This window comes from Cupressus sempervirens, chromosome 10 (assembly GCF_028749045.1).
Source record: "Cupressus sempervirens isolate cs-2001-9-10 chromosome 10, ASM2874904v1, whole genome shotgun sequence".
Classification (NCBI taxonomy): Eukaryota; Viridiplantae; Streptophyta; class Pinopsida; order Cupressales; family Cupressaceae; genus Cupressus; species Cupressus sempervirens.
The window spans coordinates 829,879,621-829,890,509 of record NC_143127.1 but is presented as its reverse complement, the minus strand read 5'-3'; positions in this window follow the sequence as shown (position 1 = coordinate 829,890,509).

Sequence of the window (10,889 nt, the reverse complement as noted above, 5' to 3'; positions counted from 1 at the left end):
GTAGAGTACTATAGGTTATGTCTTTACTATTGATGGGGCAGTTGTGAGCTAGGTTTCTAGGTTACAGAAGATTAATGCTTTATCTACTATAGAGGTAGAGTATGTTGCTACTATAGAGGTAGCCAAGGAGATGATATGGCTTCAGTTCTTCTTGGAAGAATTGGGAAATCCTCAAAAGGATAATTATTTGTCCACAGATAGTTAGAGTGCCATTCATCTTGCAAATAATTCAGCTCTGCATTCCAAGACCAAACACATATAGTTGGGGCACCATTTCATTTGGTTAGTTTTGGAGGATGGATAGTTAAAGCTGGAGAAGATACATACAAATAACAATCTAGCAGATATGTTGACAAAGGTAGTAACAAGGGAGAAGCTAACCTTCTCTTCAGCTTTGGTTGGTCTTCAAGATTGAACATGAATAAAATAATAGCAGAGTCTAGGGTGGTTTGATTCAGTGGGAGCCCCATGTGGTAGCGGTATTGCTATAGGATCAGTCTCCAAGTTAGTGTGGAGCTTGATTAGTCCCCAAGTGGGAGATTATTAGATTGTGGTGATTGATTAGGAAAGTACTGTACATACTTCATAAATTCTTCAGGGTTTGGAATAGTGCCCCAAAATGTTTTTTTGGCCGTGGCCGACATGTGGCTGACATTGTGGCCGACATATGGTTGACATGTTGTAACCCTAAAATGGCATAAAATACTTGTATAAAAGGACTAGGGTTAGGTATTTTTTTATTATTATGTTATGTTGTGATGCGAAATTGGTTCTTGTGGTGGTATTGAGCTATAAGGGATTATGGATTGTAATCAGGTTGTAATCACTGAATTGTAATAAGATTAGACTTGATGTTTAGTGGATGTAGCCCAAGGATTGGATGAACCACGTTAAATCTTGGTGCCTTGAATTCTTTTTTCTGTGTGATCTATTATTTTCTGTTATTGGTTATATTTGCATGTAATTGTTATTTCTATCTGTGATTTAATCCTAATTGGCTCCTTAAATAGATAGTTTTGGTCCTTTATCATTTTACATAATCACCATAGATTTTAGGGATTGTGATATCATCCAACAAATTCATTGTATCTATTCATCTCCTTATTTTTTAGATACTTCTCACAAAATGTTTTCATTAGATATCTTTCCTAATCCTCTCCTTGAATTAAATGATCTGATGTGTCAATCCATATCTTCAACATGCTTTCCATAACCCAAGAATTCAATCCATTTTCTGTTTCCATTTTCTTGTCTTGAAAGATCTATTTGTTCCTTTCTTTCTAGAGTTATCAGTCAAGAATGAAAGGGAATATTATCCATAAGTTATTATATAATTTCTTCTTATGATTAGTCAACTATTCTTGTAGGTGGTCTAATAAATCATTAGAAAGTGTAGGTTTTTGGTTTAATGTTTTTGTGTAATCACTACTAGCATCTCATAGCATAGGCATAGTTCAAGATAATATAGTCAATTATAATTTATTCATTGTATTCATAGAAAGGAAACCTTGAGGGGCCCTCAAATCCAATCCTTTTGAATGACTCAGATTATTCTCTTTTGTAGAGCCACCTAAAGAAACATACTAGCCTTTCTAAGATAATATTTATTCAAGTAGAGATTAAGGGGATAATCCACCTTTTTTCTAGCATTGAGACTAAAAGATAACTTTATATCCATCTTTAACTCTATAATCACCATTAATCAAACCTCCCCATATTAAGTTTTCAAGATTATTTTTTAGTGCTATTGATCTTGACCTAAAAACATAAGAAATTCTAAGAATCTTCTTGTTAGAGATTGGGATAGCCTTGAAGGATTTTCTTTGACAACCCAAAATGGGATTTCCAAATGGTATTCCAACATTATCTCTTATTGATTTACCCCATAGTGAGGTTAGTACTTCTTTAATGCTAGGGGGTAATTCTAAACTATCGAAAGGAGGATATCCTACCCATGTTTTCCCTATAACAAGGTAGATTTTTTAGTACTAACCTCCCAAGTTATATTGGCACTTATAATTTTTCTACATTCCATCATGAAGTCCTAGACCCTAGAGCCTTTTGCGAGATTATATATGTTATGAATAAACCTGCTAGAATCTCCACTTGGATGTGTTTGTGCAAGAGAATTTTAATCTACTACCTATCATATTCTTGGAATAGTCACCAAACCAAATTCACTCTTGATGCTTTATTATTTAATTACAAGTTCTTAATATGCATCCCCATAATGGATTGAGAGTTTTATATACTACCCCATTTTATTGGTGCAAGTTTCTTATTTTTTGAGCACCCTTGCTATGAGAAAGTTTTGAGTTTACTATTCAATTTTTTCTTAACCCCCTTACAAAAGGGTTGACAAGAGATTTCAAAGTTTCAGATAGAAGAGATAACTAATTTAATCATTATAGTTCTTCCAACATTAGTTAACCATTTTCCATTTTAGATATCAGTTTTTAAAATTCATTTTACAAGTGATAGGATCCCATAATTTACTAACCCTTGTTCCCTTACAAATAAGTATCCCTAAGAATTTAAAAGGGAAATTCCTTTCCTAAAAACCATAATTCTACAAATTTCCTCTTCAATTTCCATCTTAACATTAAGATAAACAATTTTTTATTTTTTAGCATTTAATCTCTATGCAGGGACTTCCATATACAAATTTAAGATATCTTTATAATTTTGAGTCTTGCTTTTAGATCTTTTGTCAAGGTGGAAGGTGTCATTAAAATATTTTTGATGCGTAATATTTGATACTCCTTCTATAACTAATACTTCTTTAATTAGACCTTCTTGAGGTGCTTTGCATATAGCTCTATTGAGGAACTATCTTTATTATAACGAGGAAAGCTGAGAGGGGTCTCATTTTTTGAGACCCTGTAAAATATTGAATAATCCTTCATGGGTTTCGTTATAGAGAAGATAAATGTTTGGAGTTGAAATATGATTAAATATTACGTTTACCCATTGTTTGGAAAAACCAAAGGCCTCAAAAACCTTTATTAAGAACATCTATTCTACTTTACCAAATTCTTTATGAGTATCAAGTTTCATTAACATACAAGTTTCTTAATTGTTTTTGATAGAATGAAACATTTCTTAAGCTATTATGATCCCATAAAAGATGGATCTTCCAAGGAAAATTCTTATTTATTCTTCTAAGATAATATTTTGGAGAAAATTCTTGAGTCTATTAGATTGTGCTTTAGATAAGATCTTATAACATTTATTACATAATGTAGTATGTATGGAGTCTCCATCTTCATAGTTTGAATTATTTGATATTAAAGTGAGAAATGTGCTACTGGTTGTTTTAAATAGACAACTTGAGTTACGAGTACCTTCTCTAGTTTCCTAGGAAAGCATCAATTAACTACCTAAAATTTGTTTGATCCAAGAGATTTATCATGCGAAAGTTAGAATAGAGTAACCTTGATTTTTCCATTGTAATCTATTGTTTAGATACTAATTTTCAATATGAGTTATTTATTTACAGACAAATTTGATTAATTTTTGATGTGCACTTAAGTCTATTAGATTTGTCCTAATTGTCAAGGGCACCCGAGTAGGGTTGAAAAAAACTAATTTTCTAACTATTAGTATTTTCTAATATTTCTCCTCTTAGGTTTCTAATTTTCTATTTGTTTTTAATATTTATTTATTCTTTTTACTATTGTGGAAAAAATTAGAGTTTTTATCACCTTCAAAAAAGGCACATTTCACTAGATTTTTGTTCCCCCAAAAAATATTCTTTAGCTAATAGGTTTTCATGTTTAGTAGCAGTTCTCTTTCTTTAACATTTGTCTCTATCCATTTTTTTTAAAAATTATTTCTCCATTTAACTCATTTATTTCATATTCTATTTTTAAGATTTCTTCAAAGATTCTTTTAAAATGCTGATTGTTTCATATATATATATATATATATATATATATATATATATATATATATATATATATATATATATATATATATATATATATATTGAGATCAAACAAATCATCTTTGATCCCTTAAATGTTTTATCTTTTCACCAAATTTCTAATATACCTAAGAATTATTGATCCTAGAACCATATTTTCTCAAGTTTGAAGTGTTTTCTTGAAGGTGTTCTTTCTTCTTCAATTTAACATGGAAGTGATATAATCCTGGTGAAGTGTCAATAGATGCAAATAAAGTTTCGTCAAAGTATCTAAAATCTCATTGAAATAGAAATCCATCTAGTCTCATTTTTATATAATTGAACCCTTCTATTCTATTATTCTAAGTATGGCCTCAATTGTTTGTTTTGATATCCAATAAATTGTTGTTAATTAACCAATCTTTGAAATCTTCTATTGATTACATAGAATGCTAAGTTCCTCCATATTTATCATTAGTATATAGAATAGAATTATAGTCTCCACCTATTTTGACATTTGGATTGGTAGATTGTTAAAAGTACTCATCTATTTCATTCCATACCTCTTTTTTAATATTTGAACTTATCATCCATAAACATTAATTAACAAATACATAATGAACTCTTTGTATTGTGAATACACCCTCCCATCTAGTTTACATTTTTTCTTCATCTTTTATAATCCACCTTACTTTGGTTCCAAGCCACCTGATTCTCCTACCGAAACATCCATTCTAGCTTTTGTAGTCTATGTTTTATATGAATTTGGTTATTTCTGCCTTGCTTAATTTTGTTTCCTATATAAAGATTATTTCATATCTAAATAAAGAAGAGTTGAACTTTAGTAGGTGTTTTTTGTTAGGGGCATTCATGTCTTTAACATTCCATGGAGTCAGCTTCATTATTCCTTAGAAATGGACTTCTCTTGCCCTACATAAGATATATTAGTCATTTTCATTTATTTTATGCTTCACTCTCCTTGACTCTTAATCTCATAAGAGATTTCATACCTCATTTTTCAACTGTTTTGTTGAATACTAGACTATCAATTTCCCTATGAACTATCTTAAAATAGAAGCACTTTCAGTTGAAACTTTTAAAATCCCTTCATAGTGTGGTTTGGTACATTAAGGTCTTTGTTTTCATTTAATTACTTAAATCAAGGTCCTTTTTTCTTCCAAAATCTATGTTCATGAAAATTTCTATCCTTAGATTCCCATTTGTTCCCCTAATCACATAAATCATGCTTTAAATGTATTTTTGACTATTTCCCCCACATATATCACCATTTCCTCCAGAATCAATGTCATGTCTCAAGGGATGGCGATCTCATTAGTTTGAATTATAATGCTAATGATGTCTCTCTTTGAGGTTGAGTGCCTCATGTGTAGCATATTCTATGTTTTTTAGGGCCAAATGACCATTACTATTTTAGTTTATTTTGATTTTAATAAGCTAATGATATAATTCTATTTCTTTTAAATGAGTTGATGGCCTCATGGGATAATATGAGTCCTTTATGATTGTTATGGTTTTATACTAAGACTCTCATAGTAGTAGAATTTTGATGTAGTTTAAATTTTTTAGTGTTTAAGGTTGGAAGTATGGTGTTAGTGGTAGTGGTTCAAAAATGAGTTACAATCTTTTACTACTAGTTTTTAATTGAAAGATTGAAGTCTTAGTGCAACATGAAATTTGGTCCTTCAAGATGTAATGACCTAAAGTTTAGGGTGTTGTGTTATGGTTGTGTCCTATTGATGTAGTGGAGTAGGGTTTGGCCCTCACTATTGATTTAATAAAAAAATAATAGATGGGATTTTCCATGGTAAGTGGTATATGTCCTAGGTCACCTTTTAGATCATATGTACTCCATTGAACTAGAGTTGTTGGTGGGGAGATACCTCATGTATTTTAATAAATGTTTGTGTAGTAGCTTTTATAATAAGAAGCATGTCTCATTAATGAGATGTATCTCATGTTTTTCATGTCTTCTTCAAATGTTGTTAGCATTTATCCCTATTTTCATGTTAGAATGATTATCTTCAAAAGATTAGTACCTCTAGTGTAGCACCTAAGCTAACTTATCCTACCATTGATTCCAAAATAAAAAAGAATTGAAATCTAACTTAAAACTAAATTTGGAACCAAAAATGATAGTGATTTACCATAATATTAAGTACTTTGTTGTAACTTAATCATGCATTAATGATATTAATAATTTTAAAAAAATACATACACGACAAATTTTTATTTGTCTAAAATTGATTTTTAATAGTCCACAAACATTTTAATATTTGTAGAATATTTTAAAATTAAAAAACAAAAAAATAGAAACCAAATATACTAAGTAATGGAATAATATGGTTGTACACTAATAAACTTTCACTTATTTTAATTATTGATCGAAAATAATATTATCAAATGAATCTTATTAAAAAGTACTATAATTTCATATTAGCCCACCCATGAGTGAATGAAATTCAATCATTAAGAAATTGATGGAGCACTTGTCATGAGAAACAAATTGGAAACCTCTATAAGATGTTAGTACATATCTATTATTCATTTTCATAACATCTATTTACACTTATGCATAATCAAATCCTATCATAAACATACGTTATTCATCTATATTTGATAGATTACATTTGAATACATATGCATACATCACATCTCATCTACACTACATATTTATCCATCATAAACATCTACATATATCAAATCCATCTATCAAACAAGGTGTCAAAGTTCTTTCCAATTGAGTAGAAAAGGAAGATTAGAAGATATGAAGATAGAAGTAGAGAAGAAAATAAAACGTGATTGGAAGATAGAAGTAGATATGAAGACAATGGAATGAAGATAGGAGAAGATGGGAAAAAGGGAGAAGAAGAAGATGAAGAAGAAGTAGACATACTTTTAACTATGTCATATCTTAGGGAATGATACTCCCCTTACCAATAGCCAATGTTGTTACAAATAAACTTAAAATATGACTAAGAAATAGAAATCTATGATGTTAATTTTATGATAAATATCTATAAGATTAGTTTATTTATAAATATTTTTTCAAATAATTTTTGAAGCATTATAATTTTTGAATAACTATATTATTCATTAATTATATACATTTACTAGTATATTAATTTTGAATGGAATATGTCAAATTTATTTATTTATTTATTTGAATAATAGTAAGATAAAAAAAATTATATCATTTGTGAATATAATCATCTCTACCTAAGTATCATAATAATTATCATTAGACAATAAAAAATAATAATTTAGTATAGATAAATGAAAATTTTAACAATCATCATAATAGAAAATTATATTAAACTATAGGAATTTTTTATAAAACTTTTAATTGTTGGTTGAAATAATTGACAAAATTGTTGATCCTTATTTTATATATTATTAAAAGTAAATTAGTTATATATTTTTAGTTATTATAATATATTATTAGTCCCTGCCTTATATAAGGCAAAAACTAATGTTTTTGTTTGCCCCCTGTCTATTTCTTTTTTTGAAAAAGCAATCATATTTTTAAAGTTTTTCCTAAAGTTTTGATCAGTATATTTATAAATTTATTTATAACAGTATAAATCCTTTTTCTGATTGGTTAGATGCTATTTTCCTAGCCATAAATTTTATTTTTTGAATTGGAAAATGTAAAAAAAATATAAAAAGATAAAGATATATTTAATGTTCTAGTTAGCAATTGTCAGTAACTGAAAATATGAGTAGATTTTCAAATACACCATTACACTTTGCACAATCCTCGAGTGGAAGTCATTGCTGGGCTTGAAACGATCCACCCAGCTACACCAAGAATACACCGACTTCCTTGTTCTATATGGCAGAAGATCACATAGAAATTGTACTCCTCTGCATAAGACTTCACCGATCCAACCAGCAATAGACAACGTGAGTGTTGTGCTAAACCCCATTATTGTTGCTGTAAAGCTTAGACATGCAGATATGACCCAATGAACTTGCTTATGAATTTGTAAAAATATACCCACAAAGTTCAAAGTTGATTGAAACTTATCTTCCGCTAATAATAAGTTGACAGGCAATGCTAGATAATCATTCAGGATATGTTTAGTATAAGAAGTAGTTTGGCAGTTTGATTATGTAACGATTAATATAGTTTTCTCAACTGCCCAAACTGTTTTTAGGTTGTATATATTATTTTGTTTTTTAAATAAATTTTTCTCGTGTGTGTGTGCATTTCATTTCATTTTCTTTGGGCCTATTACAGTGGTATCAGAGCCAAGTTGTTGGAGAAAATAATTTAGATTGAATTGTGATTCCAATGCATTCTTTAATTTCAATCGTTGGAATAGTTCTTTCTAGCAAAGAGAATTATCATGAATGTTTTCGAAAAATTAAAAATACCCTTATTTTTAATGATTTGTGGGATGATGTTTGTGAAAGAAAAGATGACAAAGAAGAGCCGGAGTAGCCTATAGAGGAAAAGGAACTCGTCATCTGGAAGGGTAAAGACAAAAAGGCTTATGCTCTCATTATTGCCTCCATTACTGAAGAAGTAAGTAGACATATAATCTCTTGTAAGAGTGCATTTGCAGCATTAAAGAAACTCAAAGATCTATATGATTCTCATTCAAAACTTGAAATCATTCAATTATTGATGAAGTTATTCAATTTAGAAATGAAAGATAATGATCCAATGAAGTTAGCCTCTAAAATTAGGGCTTGATTTCATGATATTGAAGCCACAGGTGTAAAAGTAGATTTACAACTGACTGCTTTTATTAAATCTCTTTATCCTACCTATTCACACTATCTTGAATCTCTTCAAGCTAGTGAAAAGATGAAAGACATAACATTTGACAAACTTGTGGAGAAGATTGCAGAGAGGGAAAAAGCATTTGGAAAAAAAGATTCACTTTCAAATGCAAAGACTTTGTGTCTTGCACAAAAACAATAGGGGCAAACATCCAAAGATGAGCCTTCCAGACATGACAGTAGCAATAGAGGTCTTAGAAGAAGACAATCTAGAGGCAGGGGGAATCAAAATTATCAAGGTGATAGAGAATATTCTCAGCCACAACACCAGCATAGGGATTATCAACAAAAAGAAAGGCAAACTATATAATGTTATAGATGTGGAAAAATGGGTCATAGTGCCAATGCTTGCAGAACTCCATGGGAGAAGATTTGTGAAAAGAAGGAGAAGCCACCAGAAAGAGGTAACCCTCCTGAATCTGCACATTATGTTATTGTACATTGCAATGTTGGAATTGAAGAAGGTTTTAGTACTTCAAATTCTTGTTTGAATGATACTTGGTTATTAGATACTGGAGCCACATGTCATATGACCTTTAGAAGAGATTTTTTTGAGACATTCAATGATGAAGTGGATGGAGTAGTATATTTTGTTGATAAATCTGAGATAAAACCTTCAGGCATTGGGTCTATTAGACTTAAATTACTAGATCTTGCTGATTATATACTTTCTAATGTTCTATATCTTCCACAGTTGAAGAGAAATTTAATATCACTTGTGCATATTAGACAGCAAGGTCATTCAATACATATGTTTGATGGTATTATTGAGATCAGAAGAGATGATGATCATGTGATTGTAATGAATGGAGTTGAAGATGGAAAACTTTTATATTTGAAAGGTACTACATCAAGTTCTCAGAATTATGCAAATTTCTCACAGCATGGTGGTAATATTTCTTCTAGTTTGTTATGGCATGCAATATTTGGTCACATTAACTATGATAGTCTCAAAATTCTGAAACAAAATGGAGTTCAAGGACTTCCCACTATCCCAAAACAAATTTCTCAATGTGATGCTTGCATTTTAGGCAAACATAGTAAACAACCTTTTCATGATTCTATGTTTCGAGCTTCTAGAAAGTTGGGTCTCATTCACTCAGATTTGTGTGGGCCTATGCCCTTTCCATCAACAAATGGAAATAAATACATAATGACTTTTATTGATGACTATACTAGGATGTGTTGGATTTATTTATTAAAAGAGAAATCTCAAGCTTTTGATACTTTCAAAAATTTCCATTTGTGGATTAAAAATGAGAGTCAACTCAATATTGGAACCCTAAGAAGTGATAATGGTGGTGAGTACACTTCTAAAGATTTTGAAAATTATTTGCAAGAAAATGGTATTAACCATTAGAAAACTGTTCCATATAACCCATAGTAGAATGGTGTAGCAAAATGTATGAATCAAACACTCTTGAATATGGTAAGATCTATGATGTTTTTCAAAAATGTTAAATTAATGTTTTGGGGAGAAGCAGTTCTCTATGCTATCTACATAAAGAATAGAAGTCCTTTTGTTGCACTGCAAAGTAAAACCCCCTATGAAATGTGGTATGGCCATCTTCCAAGAGTTAAGCATTTTAGGGTTTTTGGTTGCACATGTTATGCTTTAATTCCTGCTCACTTGAGAAATAAATTGGAAGCTAGGAGTAGAAAGTGCATTTTTTTGGGATATTCTACTACTTCTAAAGCTTACCGTCTATATGATGAGGAGAATAAAAAATTTGTTCTTTCTAGAGATACTATATTTCTTGAATTTGACAAAGATGCACACAGTGTTGAAAAACAACTTTCTCATCTTGATAGATTTCAATCAAAAAAATTCTATCATGAATGGGATAATGAACTTCCAACTCTTGAAGGGGGGATTCCCTTTCTAGGTCAATCTTTGGAAGTTACAAAGAATGAAGAACCTGTTGAAAGAGAAGACAACAGTTCTCAAAAAAATTTAGAATCTAAAATAGTTTGTGACAGAGAAGATAACAATTCCAAAATATTAGGAATCTTTTGTGAAGAACCTGTTGCACAAGAATGTGAACCATCTGAACCTATTGCACAAGAATGTGAACTAGCTTGTGAAGAATCTAATTCAAAGGCTTTGGAGGTTGATTAAACATTAAAGTAATCAATCCGTAGATCACTGCGGACCAAGAAAATTCCTTAGAGGTAT